This window comes from Vulpes lagopus, chromosome 23 (assembly GCF_018345385.1).
Source record: "Vulpes lagopus strain Blue_001 chromosome 23, ASM1834538v1, whole genome shotgun sequence".
Lineage (NCBI taxonomy): Eukaryota > Metazoa > Chordata > Mammalia > Carnivora > Canidae > Vulpes > Vulpes lagopus.
In genome coordinates this window covers 14,738,040-14,763,121 of record NC_054846.1, presented here as the reverse complement: position 1 = coordinate 14,763,121, position 25,082 = coordinate 14,738,040, and the positions used below count along the sequence as shown (strand labels likewise).

Genomic DNA, 25,082 nt, shown 5'->3' with positions numbered 1-25,082 from the left:
TGTGTGGTAAAAAGAATGTCCGTTGTCTACTGTTTATGACACTAGGTATCCAGACATTAGTAGATTGGTTAAATATACATACTTAATGTTAAAGTATGTGATTAAAGTGGCATGTATCGTTAACCCCCAAAAATGACGATTTAAAAAGCAGTTTGTGCTATGTGAGCCCAGCCTAGGGTGGTAAACACATGAACTGGCAAATATGTACACATAGATGCAAGTTTAAAGTTGTATATCTGGAGTTTGAAATAGTTCCTTTTGTCTGGTTGAGTGATGTGTTTTTCACATCTGCGTTAAATTTTTTTTTGTCATTAATCTGCATTGTTTCTCTGATAAAAAGAAATTAGCAAAAGCAAATAATCCAAACCTCCTGAAATAGAAAGCCCAGCTCAATCCAAGGGCTAGAAATTGCCTACAAACCTGAATTTGCGAGGAAATGTAATTGTTTTGGATGTAGGTCATTCTTATCTTGAGGTAATCCAGTTTGGTGAGCTTGCCTTGATTCACATTGACAATTGCGGAGGTCTTTGAGTTCTTTGAAACAGGATTTAGAAAAATTTCACTCTAATTTCACCCTGATGGAAATCAAAAGAAAGTAAAAATAAAAAAGAAAGACAAAGACACTCTCTGGGGACCAGCCTTGGTTCCTTCAATAGTTAAAATCAGTATCAGTGGAACTTGTTAATTGTAGAAATTTAGAATATTCAGACTGATAAGCAAAACAAATAAAATTAAACACACACACAATCTCACTTTCCAGAAATAACCACTATTTACATTTTGGATTATGTCCTTCCTGAACTTATATTATATATGCATATTTGTGTGTGTGTGTGTGTGTGTGTGTATTTGTAATCACACAAAGAGATGTAAGTACAGTGGTTTCTTACCAGGAGACGACAGTCCTCCAGACTGTGTAAATTAATGAGCACAGAGACTGTGCTTTGTTGGGCAGGTCAGAGTTTAGAGTGCCAAAGCAGTGCCTGGCACTTGGGAAGAATTGAATGAATATTCATGGAACAACCACCTGCATCCTGTCTTTCCGGGCCACCTGTGTTACTCCCGAAGGTTATTTTGATGACTGGCTAAAATCTCATCATGTGGACATGCCACAGTATTTGTTTCTAGCCTTCAAGAAAGCACTGCTGCAATAAATGCTCTTGTAACTAAATGATATGTCCTGAATTATTCACTCAGATTAATAACCTAATGATTTTATTGTTGGACCAAAGGGAATGTATGTGTTTCTCACTTTTGATAGCCTCAGCAGATGTCCTCCAGAAGGGGTGTGCCTTTTACATTCCCAGTGAAAGAACACGGTGCTTGATTTCACCTACACGCTTGGGATCATGGACTTTATTTTAATTGACTTTTTTTTTTTTTTTTTTTTTTTTAGATAATTGTAAATTCACATGCTGCTGTAAGAGATAATGCAGAGAAACTCCTTGTACCCTTTGGCCAGTTTCCCCCAATGGAAAGAGCTTGCAAAACTGTAATATAAAATTAAAGCCAGGGTATTGACATTGATACAATCCACAGATCTTCCCTAGTTTGATTCGTACTCATTTGTGTGTGATTGTATTACACACAATGTAATCTGTCCTCCATTCGTAAAATTTTTCATTTCAAAAATGTTATATAGAAGCAATTGTATAGTATGCATCCTTTTTCATTCAGTGTAACTCCCTGGAATTTACTCAAGCTGTTGTTGTTATCAATAGTTTGTTACTTTTTACTGCTGAGTAATATTTCATGGTATGGATATAGTACAGTTTTTTTAACCATTCACCTGTTGGACATCTGGACTGATTATTTGTGACTATTATAAGATAAAGCTATTATGATCCTTTGTGTGCAGGGTTTTGTGTAAATGTTAAGTTTCGTTGCTTTGTGATGAATACCCAGTAGGCCAATTGCTGGGTTGTATGGCAGTTACATGTTACAGAAACAGCTCAGCTGTGTTCCAGAGTGGCTGTACCATTTTTCGTTCCCACCAGCCATGTATGAGTGATACCGTTTCTCTGCATCCTCGTCAACATTTAGTATTGTCGCTTTTTAAAATTTTAGCTTATTTTGATAGGTATATAGTGATACATCATTGTGGTTTTAATTTGTATTTCCCTAACAGCTAATAATGTTGAACATCTTTTCATGTGCTTATTTGCCTCTGTATGTCCTTCTTGGTGAAATGTCTGTACACATCTTTTGTCCATTTTTAAATTGGATTATTTGTTTTTACTCTTGAGTTTTGAGAGTTCTTTGATATTCTAGACACTTTGCTGGATGTGTAGTTTGCAGATTTTTTTTTTTTTTTGCCACTTTTTGTTTTGTCTTTTCATCTTCTTCACGTAGCCTTTTATAGAACAAAAGTTTTAAAATTTTGATGGGGTTCAATTTATCAGTTTTTCCTTTTATGGATCATTCTCTTGGTGTCAAGTCTCAGAACTCTTTGTCTAGCCGGCATGGCCTTTTGATTCATTCCTCAGAGACCCTCTAAGATTGATCATAATTTTTCAGCTTGGGGTAACTGTAGGAATTGGGTTGGAATATTTTTAGCTTTATTAATAACTGGGCTATTGTCTTTCTCATATCTTTAGTTGGGAGAATATAAGGACTCCCTTTCATTTCATGCTGTCAAGAGCTTTCACAAGATGTTACAATCCTGCTTCAGAATGGGGCGGGGAGAAGCACCCGAGTCTGATCATTCATCCTATTCATAGTCTCTTTTTCCAGTTCTACAGTTTCTTGAATTGTAACAAGCCAAAGAAACTCTTTATTTTTTACCTTGAAGGATGGTGATGAATGTGAAAATGGGCATTCTTGGGACTAGTGTGCCCCCCTAATGGGGCTTTTGCTGAGTCAGAAGCTGCAGGCCTTTAGGAGTTTGTATTTTATGACTTACAGCTCCCCTTAGGCCAAACTAGTACTGTGTAGTATAGGCGGGTGGTTGACAGTGAGCTCCTTAGCAAAATGGCCTAGTTTCCCCATCTTGGCTCTTCCCCTCACTAGCTGAGTCAGCAGAGGCATGCTTTTGAATCTCTCCCTTCTTGTTTCCTCATTCGTCAAAATGGGGATAATAAGGATCTTTACCTCGTGGGGGGTGTTCCAAGGATTAAGTCATTACATAGAAAGTGCTTGGAGCATGGCCTGAGGAGGACTTCAGGTTGTTGTTCATATTTTTATTATTATACCTCTTGCATCAGTGTAATACAAGTAAGTACCATCGGTGCTTATTATAATGCAGATTCTTGGATCTCCACTCTTAGACCTACAGATTCAGAATCTGAAGGATTAGGGCTCCAAGGAATCTATGTTTTTTGCAAGGCTCTCACATGGTTCTTATGAAGGCTAAAGTTTTTGAACAGTTACTCAGTCATTTCGATCTGTCTGTGGTAAGTGAGTGCTCTGCTCTTTCTTGAGTGGTGTGGTTGGGTTCTTCTGCCAAGGCAATTGCCTTCTCTCTGAGAGCACTCCTAGTGTTACCAGGGACGAACCAAAGTGTCTATACAGAATCCAGGTACCCTGGAACTATACTATATCCAACTGATTCAGTAGCCTTCCCACTGGGATGAGGCAGGTATGAGGCCATAGGGAGTGACGGAGTCTGTGGCAAACAGGGACTTGAATAGCGTACCTGCAAATCTCCAAATGAAAATAACGGTAATAAAAAAAAAATAAGTCAGTGTACTGGATTCAATATGCTGACTGCCGGTTGTAATAGTCTTGTGTAGGTATGGAGCAGCATCTTTTGTGTGTGTGTGTAGGGGTGGGGCGGTGTGTGGTGTGGGAGGCATTATTTGCAATCTCTATGTCAGGTTTTTCTCTACCAGCCCGTAGTTTTTCCACTGAGTTGTGTATTAGGAATTATTGTCCAGAGTAACTACTGGAAACTAAACTCTGGGATAACCTTAGGCTATATAGATAGCAGTACATGCTTCCTTTCTCAAAAAGAACCACTCTGTAGCGTTTCTCCCACAAGGGATGCTGAGAAAGACACAGAAGTTCCCTCCCTGAGAGACTTAACTGACATTTTCTCTAAACAAGACATAACTTTGCCTGGAGATACCCTTTTAAGCTAGAGGCTAGCTCTTGAAAACACAACTGGCTTCTTGTCATGTATCAGGAGTTCTCTTAACCTATCTCAGTGGTTCCCTGGGCCTCCAGTTCTTTCTGTTCTCTCTGGAAACCATGCCGCCCATTCTGGTTCTGTCTTGTGGACTACTTGCAGCGTGTTTGGGAGGTCCGGACTTCTCCCTCCCACTGCTGAGTTGTGTGCGTTGTTACAGTAATTATGTAACTTCATCGAAAAACGTGCACACTGATAAAATGTGTGTGTGAAAAGAAAGTTGTTTCTATGAAGTTGAATTTTTTTGTGAAGGCCAAATATGGGCAAGTTGCTATAAGACATCACTGTCAAATCAGATGGGGAAGAGGTAACTCTAAAAGACTGGGAAGATGTTTAAAAGATGAAAAGATTCCACACTTTAATTCACACTGAGATTTTTCTCATCTTCCAGTAGCCACACTGGAAATTATATATTATACATTATGAGCATGGTTCATGCAAGAAAGACAACTTTGAACTTCAGTCAGTACTTGAAGAAATAGCTTGCAATGTGAAAATATTGGCAAACAAATTTACTTTTGTATGTTTCATGATAAAAGGATTTAAAAATGTGTCTGTATGTCATTTTTAATGATTCTCTGCCTTAAATGACATTTTCTGTTAACCTACCAACTATCGTCTTAATTGCAGTAGAATTTCTGCAGTTCCGTCCTGTAGAGCTATGTGCTAATAAAATTGAGTAGTTGACTGAGACTGGTGTGCAGCCAGGTGGGGGGGGGGGGGACAGTTTCTCTTTTCAGAGAAAACAGTGCTCTAAAAGCTGAAGTAGGGATGCCTGGGTGGCTCAGTGGATGAGCATCTGCCTTCAGCTCAGGGCATGATCCTGGTCCTGGGATCGGGTCCCACATTGGGCTCCCCACATGGAGCCTGCTTCTCCTTCTTCCTGTGTTTCTGCCTCTCTCTATGTGTCTCTCATGAATAGATAAATAAAATCTTTAAAAAAAAAAGCTGAAGTAGCTATAAAAATACCTTTCAAAACAATTCTTACTGAAAACGAAAGTTAGATGTGTTTATATTTTATCATAGCTCTGTTTAGTTTTAGTTTTTCAGATACCTAAATATCAATAATTATACATTTGGTAAAAATCAACATTTTGTTTTCTGTTCCTGTGAAAAATTTCTCATGTAAATGATGTTCACTATTCAATATCAGGTGAAACAAAGGGATTCATTTTTCAAGTTCAAGGGTATTCAAAATAGACTCTAAGCAGGAAAATTGGGTGTAATAAATTATCCTTCAGACATGAACTGATAAATTGTTTTTATATAAGATATTCATGGTAAAAATAAGTCTAGAAAATAAAAAATAGTAGCAGTCGCTTATACAACTGAATCTGTCTGTTCCTACTGTATCCCCTGAGTGTGTCCCGTGTGCCCACATCAGGCAGGCTACTCGGATCACAGCCAGCCAACCCAGGGCTGCAAGAGTGTGAGCTGCTTTTGGCTTCCTGGACCAAGGGTCCTTCTAAGCAGTGATATTGAATGTAGAAGGGGCAAGATGACTTGGTTAAATAACTATGTACATTTTTCCTCATGCTGACTTTGGCCAGAGTCCAGAAGAAAGACACAGTTGAGTAATACCTTTCCTTTTTTTTTTTTTTTAAAGATTTTATTTATTTATTCATGAGAGACCCAGAGACAGAGAGAGAGAGAGAGAGAGTCAGAGATATAGGCAGAAGGAGAAGCAGGCTCCATGCAGGGAGCCCGATGCAAGACTCGATCCTGGGACCCTGGGATCACGCCCTGAGCCAGAGGCAGACGCTCGACCACTGAGCCACCCTGGTGCCCCAGAAAATACCTTTCCTGAAGAAGAAGACTTACTTTTTGGAAATATGTCTACTCCCTGATTGTAACCAGAGAGTCACTGCCCCTTGTGACCTGTACCCTATTAGGTGAGGCTAGTGTCACTTTTCTCTAGATGGTTCATCTCTTCTTATGAAGGTTTGGTGGTGGTGGTTGTTGTTGTTTGTGCATCAAACTGGTTTTTAGCAACAAGACCAGATAGAGATAATCATTTATTACCTACACATGGTAAGCACCCACTAGATTTGTTGAAAGAATGAATGATTTTGCCGGACTCAACAGATACCGCCTATATTTCCTAATAACCTAGAGTGAAGATGGGCATGATCGTTAGGTTAATAAACCATTCAAGTCGAGAGCAGGAATGTTAATGCAGGGGGACTGTAGTAAAATTGCCTGGCCTGAGCTGCGAATTGGACTTTGGCCACAGCATACACATTTTTGCAGTCCTTGATGTTTCTTCCTCTTTTCCACCATGAGAGCTCTTTCTTTGGAGACTCCGGTCTGTGTCATCACCATCCAATAATATTCATTAAGCTCCTGCATGCTGAGTACCACTGGCTTTTGTCCCTTTTAATGAGCGTGAACGTTTAAGTTGAAGGATAGGCTTTTATGCGACGCTGCTTTGTCCTGCAAGAACTAGTCTATGAGTACACACGATTTTGGCACGCTGTTTTCCTCAGTTCAGTAAGCTAATTAGATCAATCACATATTTTTGTTGGCAAGCTCTGGCGGCCTCTTAAAAACAAGGGACAAATCAGCTCGTCTTTGTCCTGGGAGATGTTATCAGACCCGGGCCCTTTGTCAGCATTAGTCATTAGTGGTTTCTTTATCTTGATTTGGTAAACTTCCTTTACACAATAAATAGATGCTTATGCTCTATGATTCCTGCTAATCACTTTTGTCACTTAACTACAGTACACCTCTGCATTGCTGGCGCAGACTAAGGTGTTGTAGGGTGCTTTGTTTTGGGCTACTCTCGGTTAGGTTTTTCAGAAAAGTGTTTTATGAATAAGTAATTGCACTAGACGTTTCGCTAAATTTACTGCGATCAAAATAAAAGGAAATGCTTGAGGTTGTGGGATGTGACTTGTTTTGTCCTTGTTTTTTTTGCTCCCAGCATGTAGTGTCTCTAAGTTCTCTTAATTTTTTTCCTTCAAAGCAGCTTATTTTTTGAATTCTAAAAATTTGCTCAGCTCTGTTTTCTCCTTGTCCTCTCACCTGGCCCAGTCCCTCATCCTCACACCAGCTGCTTTGTGTATAATTCTCTCTCTCTCTCTCTCTCTCTCTCTCTCCCCCCCCACCCTTCCTCTCTCTCTCTCTCTCTCTCTCTCTCTCTCTCTCTCTCTCTCTCAAAACCCTCATTCCAACATTACCCATGTTTATGTACCAGGCTAATTTCCTGTGTTATTCTTTTGTCCTGTAACTAACTGCTTTGCTCAGAAATCTTTATTAGTTCCTAATTGCCTAATGAACTAGAGCTTTAATTCACTTGTCTGGCTTTCATTATCCAGTTTCATGCACTCTGTCGGTGGTGGTTCCTGGACTCTTCAAAAGTCCGTTGTCTGCTCAGGGTAAGCTTGTTTACTGCGCGGTAGGGAATGGTGTTATGGTTAAGAGCGTGGGTTCTAGGGTCACATTATTGTGGGATCTGACACTGATTTAGCCACTTACTTTGGGCAGTTAATCTTTTAGGTATTTCATTTATAAATTGGGGATAATGATAATCCTTCCTTCAAGAAGGTGTGAGATATGAGTTGTGTATCTGACACAAAGCAAGAGTTCAGCCAAAGGATGAATTCTTAATGTATTATGCATATGTAGTCTAAAATGCCCTTCTAATAATTATCTCAGTACTTACATATTGCTTACTATGTGTCAGACGCTACCCTAAAACTCTTATATGAATTTGTTTGATCCTCACAAGAACTCTGTGAAGAAAGAAATGATAGTAGCCCCATTTTATAGAGGAGAAAACTAAGTCTGAGAGTTTGACTGACTTGCTTGAACTCACACAGTTGATACATGGCAGGGCTAGGATTTGAATCTTGGCAATCCAGCTCTGGAGTCAATGCTCTTAAGCACTATTCTTTTTTTTTTTTTTTTGAGACAGACTTTTGGTTTTTGCGTGTTTTTTTTTTTTTTTAAGATTTTTAAATTTATTCATGAGAGATACAGCAAGCAGCAGAGACATAGGCAGAGGAAGAAGCAGGCCCCCTGTTGGGATCCCGATGTGGGGCTCAATCCCAGATCCCAGGATCACTACCTGAGCCAAAGGCAGATGCTCAACCACTGAGGCACCCAGGTGCCCCTCTTTAGCACTATTCTATAAACCTAACTTCTACTTGTGAATATGCTTGGTCCACCCCAGCCTCTAGTATGTCTCTCTGTCTGAACTCCTAATGCATATAATAGGGAGAATGAGTTAGTAATTGCTTGAGTCCTCATTTTTTTGTATTCTGGAGCCCTGTACATATACTAAAAATTTGATTATAAAGTTATCACATATGAAAATAGAGATTTTGTAATATGGAAACATCAAAGAAGAAAATAAAATACACCCTGCTATTCACATGTTATCTATCCTCTTAGTCTGATTTATTAATATTACACATATATACCTGACAATATAGAGCATATTTATACATTACATACAATTATGGTCATGCCAAGTGTATAATTTTGTATCCTGCTTTCCTTGCTTAACATTATATATGTTTGCATCTGTCATTAAATATTCTAAATTACCATTATCATGAGTTCAGTTTGTTTATGTAATTTGTCTGCAGTAGACCTGTTTACATCCAGTTTTTAAATGACTAATAAACATTTCTATAATAAGTGGGTCATAGGTCCTGGCTTTATTTATTTTTTTAAAGATTTTGTTCATTTATTCATGATAGACATAGAGAGAGAGAGAGGCAGAGACACAGGCAGAGGGAGATGCAGGCTCCATGCTGGGAGCCTGACATAGGACTCGATTCCGGGACTCCAGGATTGCACCCTGGGCCAAAGGCAGGAGCTAAACTGCTGAGCAACCCAGGGATCCCCAGGTCCTGGCTTTAAAGCCAGGACTTTGGTACAGAAGCAAAATTACCTTTCAAGAGATTGTCCCAATTTATTACTTCATTGTCATGGAAAACTCCAGGTGTTTCACTGCCCTCATTGACTATTTGTTCACTGTTCTTGTTGACCAATAACATTTTAGCTCGTCATCGCTAATGTGATGGATGATCCCAGGGCAAAGGGTCATGGCTCAAATTGCACCAAAGCCAAAGCACATGATGTTCCATGAGTAATTATTTGGTTGATTTTTCAGTAGAGATATGATGGGCTCTGTAGAATTCTAGGATTGAGAACCTGGAGGAGAGTGTACAAACCACTTAATCCATGTTTTGAAGGTAAAGAAAGTGAGAGAGAGGTTAAGCAACTTGCCTAAGTTCCTAGACCTGATTAGGAGCAGAATGAGTCTTGATCTGGTTTTCAGACTCATTGATTTTTCATTATGTCACACTGTTTGTCATTTACCTTAATTATTCATCTACGCCTGTCCATCTGGCTTCCCAGACATAGCTGACCAAATTTGGAGGTACTGCTTAGAGAAAAAAGAATCAATGTTTGGAACTCTTTGGGGCGGAGGTAAAAGGATTCTAGTTAAGCTAAGCAGATAGTCCAGCTTTGGCACTATGCAGTCCCTCCTTTCCCCACCTCAAACCTCCTAGTGCCAGTGTTTAACTCTGATAAAATGGAAAAAGTGTAAAGATGGGGACTTGAATAATGAACCATCCTTGAAAGGCAGAGAGGAGTCTCAGACTCTGTTAGATTGTTTATGTTTTGTGCTTGGAAAGCAGTTTCCTTAGTAGTGTGGGCTTTGGTGGTACTCACAATGTCTGGCTGTGTGGCTGTCTCTTCTGCTATGGTGTTGAGAAAGGCTATGGTGTGGGACTAATCCACGGAGGCTGACTCTGTCTGACTACACAGAACCTGCCCTGGAACCTGGTCCTTAGAACCATCATTTTAATGTAGCCTTGCTCTGCAGATTCAGAAGTGTGTAAGTTAAAAAAAAAAATGTGTAAGTCCTCACTGCTCTCACTGTCTTTGCATTTCTCTGAAGGGCACTTGGTTTCCCGGGAAGATCTGGGTAGCACAGATTAGTATTTCTGTGTATCAGCATTGCGAGATGAGAAGTAAATGTAATGAATTTGTGCAGTTCAGATCTTTTTTGATACTGTGATGATTAAGCTGTAAAAAGGTTAGCAGCTTCAAGGCTGGAAACGCACGTTAAATTCATATCTCTCCTTTACTGTCAATAAGATTGACTAAAATGACCAAGCAAGATATGTCCTCACTTTTCTTAGTCTCAGAATAACCTGCCTTAATCACCCTGTCCTTAAACCAAGAGCATAGGGTGTTATTAATTGATGACAACTATTTTGATGGATTAAAACTTTCCTGTAAAAATAATAATAAAAAAAAAGAAATCTGTTCTGAAAGGCCTCTGGCCTTTGGGAAACGGTGAATGCCTAAATTCTATTTAATATGGCTTTGCATGATAAGTTTAGAAAAGGAACTTTTTAAAGATAATTATGCCCATTTTCTCTCAGGAACATATTTCTGGTTGTTTAAACATCATGGAAATGATAGGTAAAACTGGGCTTCAGTCTTTGGCACCACAACCCTCTTTCCCTTTCTTTTACTTATTCATTAATTCACTCAACAGATGCTTGTTAAGGGCCCCTTACATGACATGTGTTGGGTAAGGTATAAAAGGAGATGTTAACAGGGAGCAAGCAAGCCTAGCTAAGAGAATCTCTTCTAGGGTAGGGTTGGGCGGCCATCAGGGAGGAGGCGCTTACGTGAGTACTCACTGGAGGAATTATGAATTTCTTGAATTTGCAAACTAGCCCACAGGCCCTCAGCCTGGATTTAGCTTCCTCCTCGCCATGGCACCCTGATCACCCACACCCTTCACTTTGAAAGGAGGTGGTTCAGTTTAAGAAGCTTCAATCCCTCATTTGCATATCGGCCCAACCAACCCCAGTTAACCCGACTTGAATCCCCTAGAGGGCCTGCATGAAAACTACACTCCTAACTTTTCACCTTTAGAATTCTGCCCCTCTTTGTCTTCCTTGGAACACAATTCAGGTAGAAACCTGAGTGTGTCCCCCTGAGTTGCAGTTCCAATCAGCCAAATCAATGCTTGTTAAAAAAAATTTTTCAGTGAGTTCTTTCCTGGTCAAGAAAGGCATTGGGGCTATAGCAGTGAGCAAAATACAGATCTTGCTTTCATGACATTTATAGTCTTGTGGGGCAAAAGGTCAAGTCCTTCTGGGAAGACTTCCTAGTGGTGGAGACAGGGTGAGATCTGAAGAGTGAGAAGACCTCTTAGTCACCCAGGACTGAAGACTATGCCTGCTATGAATAGTCCTGGAAATGTGGGGTTGTACATTTGACGCATTAAAGAAGGAGGGCCATGAACATACTCAGGCTTAATTACAGTCTTCATCTCAGTAACAGAAACTACTGTTATTTTGGCAGTTTATTGTTTCTCTAGGTGGCCAGGTTCATGGCCAGAGGGAAAGGCCAAGTCTCCAGTTACAACCGCAAAGACCTTCTCTTTGATCCTACTTCAGAGACACAGCAGCTCCAGTGCCTTGCCAATTGTTCCCTTAGTTGGAAAACTATGTGGTCATTCTTTCTCTAGATTGGCAGTTGGGGTTGGAATGGATTACTTCTACCCAGAAACCAGAACAAAATAATTGTGATGTGCTTTTGTGCCGTGGTGCCATTGATTGGCCTTGTCTTGTCCCCTGAAGAGTGTCACGAAGAATACAGGCCATTGGTGGCATCCGACATCGTGTAAGAAGTAGTCCAAGTACCTGCAGCGATGTGGTGCTGTAGATACAGTACAAAGACAGTGTGTCTGAACTGGGACTTGCTTCTCTATTTATGTGTAAATGGCAGCTCTAAGAGAAAAGCTGCCCTTTGGATAGGCCACAGACTCACAGAAAAGTGAAGGCAAAAACTCCAAGATCTTGGAACTTTCTTAGACTTTTTTTTCCCCCCAACCAAATCTTCTGGAAATCTGGAATATAAATCTGATAAAAGCAATGAGTTGACACCTTAGAGAGTTTGAATATTCATTATTTTTTAAATGGCTAAGTACCGCTTCTTCCCAGAGCTCTTGGGTCCTGGCAGGCACATGCTGAAAAATAGCTCATCATAGTAGCTCATAGAGTGCTTGCAACAAGTGAGACGCTGCCGAGCACTTATTGTAGTGTCGCGTTCACTCTCCTGGCGGCCCTGTGACATAGACATCATCATGGTCATCTGTTTTACACATGAGGGGTCATTAGGCTTAGTGAGCTTTTAATGAATGCCCTGCCTAAGGTTGCATGCTAGAAAGTGGTGGGAATTTGACTTGAACCCGGGGCTCCATGACTAACTGGTCAATGTCCTTAGTTACTAATCTACTGGGACCTCAGCACTAGATATCATAGGCTGTTGTCCAGACTTCCTGAGATTACATTTGTGGTCAGTGTCAGTGTCAGGACCAGGACCCAGAAATTCTGACCCTGGTCCAGTGTTCTTCATGCTGTACCACAGTGACAGCTGCTTTGAAACTATCAGGGGGATGTTTCATAGATCAGATAGTGTCCCCAGGAGAACAGTTCCCTTAAACAAAATGTATTATAGGACACATATCCTTTTCACATAGCATAAGAAGTGTTTTTTTGAAAAGGAGATGAGTGTGTGTTAGAGGGGAGAATCTTCCTCCTCTTTTTTAAAAAAGATTTTATTTATTCATGAGAGAGAGAGAGAGAGAGAGAGAGAGAGAGAGAGACACAGGCAGAGGGAGAAGCAGGCTCCATGCAGGGAGCCCGACGTGGGACTCCACCCTGGGACTCCAGGATCACACCCTGGGCTGAAGGCGGCGCTAAACTGCTGAGCCACCTGGGCTGCCCTCCTTTCTCTTCTTCCCTCTCTTTTTGTCTTTTCTGTAACCAGATAAGTCAAAAAATCTCAGAAAAGGTTTTATTTTTAAAATAAAAAATTAGTAGCTGGGTTAATTTATTTGTATTGTTCTCCAGGTTGTTGGTATTTATTTTAAATGAACACAATCACCTAACATTAGGGATACATATATTTTAGGTGGTGATATAGCACATAGAGTAAAAACTAACACTTTCTGCTTTAGTTCTTAAGATTGGTTTGGGAATCATTTAGAACTATAATAGACTAAATATTGGGAAATATTGACTGAGTTTATTGAAGCAGCTTTGGTATTGTTTTTATTACTTTGCCTAGCAAAGGTTATATTCTTTCCCAATTTGAAGGCTTTAACATTTTAGAGAGTTTTTGTTTTTTAAGGAAATGGGATTTTCTTTCTTTCTTTCATTACCTCTCCTTCCTTCCCCTCCCTTCCCCTCCTCCATTCCCTTCCCCTCCCTTCCCCTCTCCTCTCCTCAATAGCCATGGATATGTCCATAGCTTCTTGTACTTGACTGAGAGTGAGGGTGGTTGTTTCAGTGGTCCTGGGGTGTGGACTCTGAGATGCAGATGTCACATGCAGGAATTGGTTAGGGTGTGCTCTTTGAGCCAATACCTGTGGGGAGAGGAGGAAGCAGGACTGGGCAGAGAGAAGGGATAAAGGACTGTCACAAAATCTAATCAAAGGCCCGGGTGGACCCTACAGAGGGCTCTGGAGCTGTCCTGAGTGGGGGTGAGAGGGTCGCTTCCTCCCCTAGTCCAGGCAGCGATGCAGCTGCCTTCAAAGAGGAGTCACCTTGGGTAAAGTGGCTGTCTTCAGCAGAGGGCAGTTTCTAGAGAAGGCTGACAGCCTGGAACACTCCTAGTGTCTAGTACAGTGCTGTTAACTCTTAAAATGCAGTAGAAGCATAGCAAAAGGTAGAGAGAAGGTTATGAGGTAATCTTTGTGTGATGAATATGGTTTTAAGCTAAATGGGTTGTTGTAGCAGATGCAATCTGTTAACAAATCTAGCCTTCCATTGTGTGTATGAGTATGTGTATTAAGAAAGTTTGATGTATAACTCCTCCATAAAAAGATTATTTTTCATATAGAGTATCTTTGGTATAGAATTTACCTCATTCATTGTGTGATTTATTATAGTATTAAATTCCAAATCTGGCTAAGTCACAGATTTTTCTATTGCTCACACAGGAATGTGCTTTGTATTGTAATTATCTGAAGAAAAGTCTGGAACCATGCTGCATGGAGATGAGCATGGTCTATAGAAATTTTATGTAACCAGGAGCTAGATTGCAGAAACTGATCCACAGGGGGGATTTAATGTAAGGATTAATGACCTGAATTTTTATTTAAAATATTGCATGGTTTTATAATTCATAAACAATTATACAAAACACGTGTAGTTACATCTTAATTTGCTAATTTAAATTGTATACAAAAAATTGCAGTAGAATATACAACTAAATTTATGAGCCATTTCTTGCATTGATTGTTATATGCTATATGAAAAAGCAAACACAAAAATGTTTTGAATCAGTATTTTGGGTAATGTATCTTTCGAAATATCTCCCCTTTTAGAACTGAAGTGATAAATTGGGATATATTAAATGGCTAATGTTCCCTGTTTTTTTGTAATTGTTAGGATAATCAGTTTTGTTCATCTAACATGCACTGGAATTACAAACCAGTTGGATTTCATTTGCTTAGGTAGACCTCGTGTAAGCAGGGAAATGCAACAGCATCTTCAGTGACTGAAACCCCAGGCTTGCTAGACTGTTGGAGTGATAGAATGTGACAGCAGCAATGACTGGTTGACTAGTGGTTATAGCTTTTTCAAGCCATTATTTTACTTATTAGCAAACTATTAATCTAAGAGTTGGATTTGTGATGGGTACACATTTCATGACACTGTTTCTTGAACATTGTGGTCAAATAACAAATGGAGATAGCTCATTAGGAACCAGAATGCTGGGAATCACATCGTATTTCTATCAACATACTTCTTATTTGCTTAGATACATTCCTGTGCATACGTGGTATGAGTGAAAGAGCCCCTCTTTGGTGAAATCACTCTCACTCCCTTTCCTGACCATGGCTGCAGGTGGACTCCCCTTCTCTCATCTCGTCCTTTGGCCTTTGTTCTTTGTCAGCCACGTGACCATTCACTTTTCTGTAAGCTTCATTCCTTCGGTGATAAAATGGTTTTGACGATCCCCACCTCACTGAGAATTTGTGTGAATGACATAGACTATTTAATGTGATGCCTGGTACAGAGTAAGTGCCCCTAAATGGCTGTCCTTCCCAGGGCTGTGACCTCCCTCTGTGGTGAGCTGCTTGTTCCCCTGGGCCTCAGACTGGATCTCACTCCCATGCTCCACACTGTGCATCTTGGGTGCTTGGTGCTTCTTGAGTCACCTGTGAATAAGATAAGATGTGATCCCTACCCTCAAGGAGACCAGCGTCTGGTTCTGCAACAACAATTATAACACAAAATGGAAACTACATTGCCATAGGGAGATGTAATTGAGAGGTTTAGAGAAGTGATTTATTAAAGACAGGTTAAAGGCAGGCACTTAGGAAGTATTCAGCATAATGTTTTTGACCCTGGCAACCAGAGGTTTTGGGGTGCTAGAATTTTTTTTTAAGATTTTATTCATTTGAGAGAGAGAGAAAGAGGGGACAAATGGGAGAAGGGGCAAAGGGAGAAGGAGAAGCAGACTCCCCGCTGAGTAGGGAGCCCAACATGGGACTTGATCCCAGGACCCTGGGCTTATGACCTGAGCCACAGGCAGGTGCTTAATCAACTGAGCCACCCAGGCATCCCAGGATGCTAAATTTTACTGGGCATATTACATTTTTGCTTTGAATGCTACCTCCTCAACTTTTAATAACAGCTTGTTCTTTGAACCTTACATGTGACAGGGATGGAAAGAGTGGTTTTCTCTTTTTAGCCCAAGCAGGTGGAATTAGATCTGAGAGCATCTGTTAAATGCATCTAGGTCCTTCTGACACGTCTGTAACCATTTACCCAATGTATCTACCATTATTTATACTGGGTGTGCTGTTACTCTGAGCATATGCTCATTTCATATGCTTGGTGGTAGTTTGTAGATAATTTGAACATTTCTGATTTTTAAAATTTGCATTATACAGTTATTTCTATTTAATGATTTTGAAAAGATTCTTTCTCTGGTGAGAGAGCAGAATTAATGATTTTTTAATCACTTTTTTTTTGGCTAGCATGTTCTGCTTTGTGTTTTTACCACACACCCCCCCCAAACACCCCGCACCCCAAACACATAAGCTAGATTTAGGAGAAAAATCATGGGGGGATCTGTTCAGACAGTTACCTCTTTGATTCCCCCAGAGGCACTGGCTCTTAGATCTTCTACTAGTGTAGCTCCTCTGATCTTTTATTCTGTAAGGTGTTTGTGTCTCTGTATGATGGATGTTTCACTGACCCAAGTAAATGGAAGAAAATTTTTCTCCAGCCTTTAAATGTATTGCTTTCCTTGTTCTTTCAAAAACACACTTTTCTTGGGTAAGAACATTTTAGAGGCATTTGGCATCAAATCAACAGAATTGTGGCCTTTAATGGAATTTGAAGCACTGAGAGGTGGTTTGATTGGTAAGAATCCATTTTTGTTTCTTTCTCCTTGGCTATACCTTCTTCACACAATAAAGAAACAACTCTCCTCCTCCTCCTCCCCTTGTTTTTTGAAACAAGAGTGTCTGATTTTATTGAATTTTGTACTTTGGCTTTTATTGTCACTTTTCTTTTTCCCTTGAAGGGGAGGAAAAACTCTCAACTTGTGTACAGAGTAAATTAAATTATGAGGAAAGTAGTCCACGGAGTTAAACAAGATGAACTGAGGACTTGGAACTGTTTCTAAGCATTGCCATGATGCTGCAGATAGTCTAATCTATGATTCAGAAACTTATTAGTCATTTTGATATACTGTTGATTTGACTAATTACCCTGAAGGCTGGCTGGCAGACTGAATTGCCCAAGTCACCTAGTAATTTCGATCAAATCAACGAGTAATTATAGTTTTGTGCAGGCAACAAATATAGAATACTGATCATGATAGACGAAAGAAGATGTTATTGTGATATAATCATATAAAATACTTAATTCTAGCCTTCTAGCAGTCCTTACCTTTTTCGTATTTCAGTGCTGAAATTGTCAGCGCACAATAGAGAAAGGCTGTGGCAACTGTCTGGAGAGAATCATTTTATTCTTTCAATATAAGCATGTGAAAGATTTTCTAGTGGTAAGGTAAATACTTATATCTTAAATGTCCTTTAATTGTAATAAGCATGGTTTTGGAAGCCCTCCGAACAACATATGGTCAAATCTGCAGCTCTCTTAGATTTCTCACAGGAAGAACCTAGAAATGAGCAAAGTTATTGCGACTAATTTCACTTATCAGTTCATTAGATTCATACTAATATTAGCACAATCAGACCTCCTTGAAATCCAGATACTGACATTTGTTTGGTTTCCACTCTGTCATCATTTCCCCCCTCACTTTGGGGGGGGGGTGGGTGGGCCGGAATCCTCCAGAGTATGGTGTTTATTACTGCATTTGTCATTGGCAGTGTTTATATGCTATTTTTGTGGGTATAAATATAAAATATTTTAGAAACAGAGCCATGTTTACTGAATGGAAAAATCTGTCTTTCATTTTACTTGAGTTGTCTCCTGGATGGTTTACCTCTGTTCCTTTTCTGTGAAAGCAGGAAATAACAATTTCCTTGGAATTAGTGCAGATTTGCTGTATAATTAATGTTTGTGAAGCTCCTCCAGGGGAGTTATTCTGAAGAAAGCCCCTGTGTTTTGTAGTAACTTCATATGCACTTGACCAAAAAGAAAAAAAAAATCAGAGAGAGAACAATAATTTAAAAATTTCAGATATTTTGAGTTTGTTCTTGAGGAATTAGAGATATATTCCTGCCATTTTCTTGCTCGGTCTTAGTTTCTGCCTCCCTGTCACAGTGTGAAGATCTCAGTGTGCTGGAAGTCGTTCTTGCATTTGAAGATACATGATATTTTTTGGTACAACCTGACCCCAAACTACTACTGCTTTGTTGGGATACTCAGCTATTTCTCCAGCTTAATAAGAAACAGTTTGTTGATTTCCAATAAGTACTTTGCTAAAGGATGTCCATAGTAATTTTGAGTATTTGCACATTTTGCCTTGTGCACTGACACTAGAGACTAATCTACAGATAAGTTGCAATTTTGTTCCAATAGTATTTAGTCAGCTCATCGATTTTTTGGTAATCCCCCAGGGTTTAGAACAGAAGTGAATTATTATGCATATATATATGTTAATATTATATAAAACTATTCTTCCAAAAAAAGGAACTCCTTTGCTTCCATATCCTTTTCACAGCTCCTTTGATTTTAGAAGTTAATTAGCTCTCAAGTTCATGATGCTTTGAGGGGAAAGTAGGGACTCTTGTCTACTCTTTTTTTCTCATCGTTTTCTACCTGAAGCACTAACTCTAGGGAGAAATAGTGCCAACTGCAAAATTTATCTCAAGCAAAACTTAATTTAAAACATCGTCTTTGATTTTTCTTTTCTTGCTTTTGTTTCCTCTTTCTTTACCCCCTTACAAAAGACATGGATACCCACATGTTAATTTAGTGGAGAAGAGCTTTAATTAAAGAAGTATGGATAGCCTGAAACCATTCAAGTCTGTGCCAGTCACTCTAGAGGCAAGTGTAGATGAATTGAAGCAGAATATGGGAGACTTGCGATCTACCCAGTTGCTTCTGGAGGCTTATAGATAAATTAATGCCTTCCTCCCCATGAGGACAGCCTCTCTGCAGGTCCGCTTAGGGGGCTGGCAGCCATCCAGTCAATAAGCCATCCTTGCTGCAGCAGCAGAACTGCTTAATATGAGTCGCTTTAGCTTTTACTTTTATTTGTTGAAAAGGCATCACAGCAAGCCTAAACTCTGGACCCCCCAAGCAGAAATTAGAGCCTCCATTACCCTTTGTGTGTTAATTGCAAATTACATAGGGCTTTTCTACTGTAGTGTCTCTGAAGAGACAGGAACTAATGAATAGTATTTACATCCGTGTGCAGAGCTACACTTGTGTGTGTGCAGCAAGAGAAAGAAGCAGAATGTACCTCGCATTGAGGTAAAGCACTGCTCTGTTCAGGGGTAACCAGTGCTTACCAAGTTCTGCCTGTAGTAAAATGGACGCTTTAGAGTAGTGAGATCTGCTGTTTTTTTTTTTTTTTTTTTTTTGAGATCTGTTAATGAGAGCAACATTTTAATTTTTATTTATTAATTTATTTTTAAAGCTTTTATTTCCTTGAGAGAGAGCCAAGAGAGAGAACATGAGCAGGGGGAGGGGCAGAAGGACAGGGAGAAGCAGACTGAGCAGGGATTCTGATGTGGGGCTCAATCCCAGGACCCTGAGATGATGACCTGATCCGAAGGCAGACACTTAACTGACTGAGCCACCCAGGTGCCCCAAGTGCAATGATTTTATTTTATTTTATTTTATTTATTTTTTTTAAAGATTTATTTATTTATTTATCATAGACAGAGAGAGAGAGAGAGAGAGGCAGGCAGAGACACAGGAGGAGGGAGAAGCAGGCTCCATGCCGGGAGCCCGACGTGGGGCTCGATCCCGGGACTCCAGGATCGTGCCCTGGGCCAAAGGCAGGCGCCAAACCGCTGAGCCACCCAGGGATCCCCTAATTTTAAGACAGAAAGTTTAAGAAATTTGTAGGTGCATCTTGATCTTTGGTTTTCATGGCAAGTATTAGTTTGAAAGATTGGGGTTTGTACAAGTAGAAAAAAAATCTTATAAAACAAAGATAATTTAAAAAGTTTTACTGCATGGTGATGAAATTGCCCAAGTATAACTTCAACAAACTGCAATACTGAAAGCTTTTCTAAATATGAGAGACCTTCATAGTGAGCTGAATTTCCTTTGACTGCTTTTGTTTTTTTTTTCTATAAAAAAAAAAAGAGGTTCTTAAAAAATTGAGAACTGTGCAGAGCCCAGGATTCCTCCAACTGCATTTGGAGAACCAGTGATTTAGACTGACAAAAATTGTGGCAGAGCTTTAACCTTTCATATTCCCAGAGCTATGAACCCCATACGGAGAGGTAAACTATGTAGATTTAACCCAATAAATATTATTGTACAATAATACTAAACTTTAGAAAAGTGGTCCTTAAGAAAAAGACTGCCACTCTTCTGAATTCTTTGTGCTTTCTTAATGTGTCATTTTCATCCATATTTATTCTGTTGGAAGTTAACAACTCATAACTACTGAAGTAGTTGTTTTTTCTTTGTGTGTTTTCTGTTGAATGTTTCAAACATTTTGTGGTCCTTATAATTGATTCAAATAGCATATTATGGGGATGCCTGGGTGGCTCGGCGGTTGAACATCTGCCTTTGACTCGGGTTGTGATGCCAGGGTCCTGGGATCAAGTCCCGCATCAGGCTCTCTGTGAGGAGCCTACTTCTCCCTCTGCCTATGTCTCTGCCTCTCTCTGTGTGTCTCTCATGAATAAATAAATGAAATCTTTTTTAAAAAACCCCAAAGCAAATAGCATATTATGTTAGGATACTCTTTTATTCCTACTCATACCTGTCAGGCTATAATTCCTGCAATACACCTTTCCTGCTGAGATGAAGAAGAGACTTCCAGCCCACTGTGATTGCCATACAAAGCTGGACTTGTGTATGTTCCTTAGGTGTGGGATGTTCATTGGCGTGTATTTTATTAATTAATTAATTTATTTATTTTAAAGACTTTTTAAAAATTTTTTAAATTTTTTTATTTATGATAGTCACAGAGAGAGAGAGAGAGAGAGAGGCAGAGACACAGGCGGAGGGAGAAGCAGGCTCCATGCACCGGGAGCCCGATGTGGGATTCGATCCCGGGTCTCCAGGATCATGCCCTGGGCCAAAGGCAGGCGCCAAACCGCTGCGCCACCCAGGGATCCCTAAAGACATTTATTTATTCATGAGAGACACACAGAGAGAGGCAGAGACATAGGCAGAGGGAGAAGCAGGATCCCTGAAGGGAGCCCAATGTGGGACTCGATCCCAGGATGCCTGGATCATGACCTGAGCCAAAGGCAGATGCTCAATCACTGAGCCACCCAGGCGTCTCTTGGCATGTATTTTAAATTTAAAAATGTTTTTGCTAAGTAGTACATGAACATGGTACCAAATTCAAAAAGTGAAGAAAGGTACACAGTGAAAAGAAGTCTCTTTGCCTTCCCTGTCCCCGGCCACACCATGCCCCTTTGCTCAGGCACCTGCCTCAGATGTCGTCTTGGGTGCCTGCACAGATGGTCTGTGCATTTACAGGCATATAGAGTAACATATTCCTTTTTTTTCTTATACAAATGGAGGCATACTGTACTTGATGTTTACATATCCCGACAGCCTTTTGATATCAGTACATTCAGAGCTGCCTCCTTTTTAAAAAAAAATTGTGACATAGTATTCCATTTTATAGAAGTGCCTGACTTAAATAACCGGACCATTGCTGGTGAATATTGAGGATCTTTCCACTTGTTTACTATGTAAATAATTCTCCAAAGGACATCACTGTAGTTAGAGAGGTGTCAGTGGGTAAGAGGCTGTGTCTGGGTCAGATCCCAGTATATCTGTTTGACCTTGATTAAACCAGTTCCTTTACCTCTTCGTGACTCAGTTTCGTTATCTATGAAAGAAGAGAGTATAATTCACAGGATTGTTGAGAAGATATAATGGTGTGATGTATTTCAAATTACCCTGGCAAAGAGAAATGCGCAATACGTGTCAACTCTTACCGTTAACCAGTCTGCCATTTGCAAGGTGAAAGTGTCTTCCTAAGATAAATTCACAGAAGTGGTTTTCCTGACCAAATTAAATTTTGAAGACTGTTGCCAAATAGTTCTCTGTAGGTAGAAGACCAGTTTATGCTCTCACCTGAGGTATAGGAGGTATGCTCATTTTTATTTCTCGTACGTCACCTCTTGATACGTGTAAATCCGGACTGTGATTGTATATTCCTGAGGTCCAAATTGGAGTTGCTCAAGAGGGAGAGATTTCAAGTTAAAAAGTTTTTCTTCCTGAAAATTTTCAGGACTTCTAGAAGGTCTTGCTTTTTACTCTTATCAATATGACATCTTCTCTTAAATCTTAATGATAAACTGATTGTGGCAATAATCAATGTTTGAGTGGTAGACTACTTCAAGCCAGTAGGTTTTTATTATGTACTTAGAGTCCTTTACGTATTCATGGATGAGAAAATGTGGCCTTTTAAATATTCAGAAAACAGTGGTACCATTTGTTAGAGGGATTATTATATTTCCATGTAAGGAAGTCTTACATTTTTATGTTCATAAAAAATAAATGTGAAATTAGAACTTCATAGTCCTTTGGCTATCATGTGGGTGCTACTACTATTCCACTTACTTGAAGGTAAGATACCAGTCTCCATTAGCTCAACACCAGTGGTTTACTCCATTTCTATCACATTTATAGTATACGAAAGGCACCCAACTCTGTGGCCCATTTCATAGACTAGTAAAGAAGAATGCTTTGCCCCAGTCAGCATAGGCTTGTGTTCTGGGAGACAAGCAGATTTTTGGTTCTGAGCCTTTGCTGACATTATAATAAATGCTAATCATTTTGTACCTCTGATGCCTCACCTTGTAGTGTTTTGGGTAGGAGTGGAAGTGCCTAGCCAGCCATGAAATTTGTAGGGCACCAAGGCCTGAACTGATTATTTTTCAAGGGCATGGTTACTCATGGGCTGAAATAACCCCCACAGTGCTGAAACAGAACTTTTAGTTACAGTTCAAGTCACAAAAGTTCTACAACTCTCTTCAGTAGTACCTTCAGTATTGGAGCTGGCTGTTAGCATCTGTTTTGGAACTCTTCATGGTTTTACCATGAATGCTTCTTTAACGTGGCTTTTAAACTTTTTTGAAGGAGGGCGATTCATTGACCCTTTTTAGAATTGGCTGAAGACTATAGCCACCTCTCTCCAGAAAAGGGATGCTAACAATTTATGAGATTCCTAGATATATAGGGAATGTTATTGGTACTTCACTTGTTGCCCTTAGTGTGTCTTATGCCATGCACAGATGAAGGATGTTTTTGGAAAGGAGGGTTTTCATGTTGTTATTTCCAAAGGCAATCATTACCTCACCTTGGTTATACTATAGGTTACATATCTGCAAGTTTTCACTGAAAGCATTTGGAAAGCTCCTGGGAGGGAACTAATTCTAAGTATAGAGTAAACAGCACATCCTCGTAAAGTACCCACTTTTCCAAAGAAAATGACCAAGACATGTTGGTCAAAAACTTAAATATTGTTTTTTTCTAGGAACATTTCTTGAGAAGAACTTCATTAGTATGAGAAGGTTCTTTGATTCAGAGCACTCATCCCAAATCTCTGCTTTAGAATATTGTTCCATAGAAGTTGTTGGATCATCTTGTTACTGCATTTACCTTAGTTAAATTTTAGGGCTTTGTGCCAGAAATCTTGACTGAATTGTCCCTTGATAGCTTTCAACAAAGTAGTGCATACTACCAAGACTATAGTGACTAACAACCTTGAGTAGACCAATTCCTTTACCTCTTTGTGACTCAGTTTCCTTATCTATTAAAGAAGAGAGTATAGTTCACAAGATTGTTGAGAAGATTTAATGGTGTAATATATTTCAAATTGCCCTGGCAAAGAGAGATGCTCATGTTTGAACAAATCACTCCATGTGTACAAGAAACTTCTGTTCAGTCACCAGTGAGCTGATGTCTCACTTGCTATAATTTTCACTATAATTTTCAAAAGGTGTAGTTTTTACATTCCAAATCCTTGCCAGTAGTGGTTTCATTTCTTAAATAGCCTTAAAAATTAAGTCCCCAAACAAATTTCAGGTATAAATATGAATTTTAATTTTAATTTTTCTTCTCCATTTTTTCTGCTTATCAGTTTCATGGCACTTTGGTATGACCTAGTTGGCAGCCCATTCTAGTGAAATTAAAATGTAAAACATGGTGAAATTATTTCAAGGAATTATTGGCAGTTTTCTGCAGTCTCATAACTAGTTTGAAGTATGCATTTATTAAAGTCTGAAACTATTTGGAATGTATGTATGGAGAGAATTTTCTTTGTGTGCATTCTATGTGTTAACTGGTGACCTACAACTTGGTAGGACAAAACATGATTGTATTTTACTGAATAATGGACAGTAATAAATGAATGAGCCAGAGTCAAAAACTATGGCAAGTTGAGGGAGCCTTAAGACAAGGTCTGGGAGAGTCAGATACTGGATGCTTTATTTTTCACAGTCCAGCATTGCTATGTGATATGAGAGCGAGAGAGAAGGAAACTGGGCCAGAGGATTACAGCACAGGGAGGATTTAGGTTTAATAGGATTTTATTAGGCTCCAGGTAGAGGTTGTCTGAGGTAGCCTGACCCAAAATGAATTCCCTTCCCCCTACTGCTATTACTTATAATTGAGGGCACAAATTTCCTCTCTTCGGGTGTTCCCAATATTTGAAGAGTCTTCACCCCAGATGGAATTTTACATGATAAGCACATTTACAGTAATAGACTTTTTATGTATTTAGTAGCAGCCAATTCAGGGCATTCCAAAGTGCATTCTAAAACAATGAGTTAAAAAAAAAAAACAAAAAAAAAACAATGAGTTCTTCCACCGGTAATTGCCCAGGAAGAAAAACACAAACAAACTGTGAATTATATTAGAGATGGTTGATTCTTGTGCTTTGGGTTCTTGGAGTGAAATATGCTTTAATTGTTACAAAGAAGACAGAATCCATTTATAACTAGAATTCCTACAAAAATTTTTGTACAATGAGTTTTCTTCTTCAAAGCTTGTCTTCTTACCCCTCCCCAGTTAGCATAACGGTTGGAATAAAGTACAGAAAATAACTTTTTGAGCTAGAGGAGACCTAAGAAATCATCATGTAGTCTTAACTTACCTAAGTGAGGTTCCAAACCAAGATCCCTGTTTTTCATTCAAGGTCTCACAGCTGGTTAGAATCCTGGGGCCATTTCCCCATTTAGAGCTCAGGTCCCCAAGAGGCAACTAGATGTTTTCTGACTTCCATACTTGGACAACTGAATTAAAAGCTCTTAGCCTTTGCCCTTTGTTCCCCA

The 25,082-nt window shown here is 39.5% G+C and overlaps 1 protein-coding gene across 4 annotated transcripts in view; it reads left to right on the top strand.

Moving 5' to 3' along the window:
- The window catches only part of FHIP1A (FHF complex subunit HOOK interacting protein 1A), a 225,368-nt gene that overhangs the window by 112,887 nt on the left and 87,399 nt on the right, over positions 1 to 25,082 (top strand). Inside the window, exon 1 of one of the 4 annotated variants that reach the window (XM_041739077.1) lies at positions 9,963 to 9,980. The exons of the other annotated variants lie outside the window; for them this stretch is intronic. The gene's annotated coding sequence lies outside the window, so the exon portion shown is untranslated. Of the gene's footprint in view, positions 1 to 9,962; positions 9,981 to 25,082 lie in introns of those variants that run through there. 4 annotated transcript variants of the gene reach the window in all.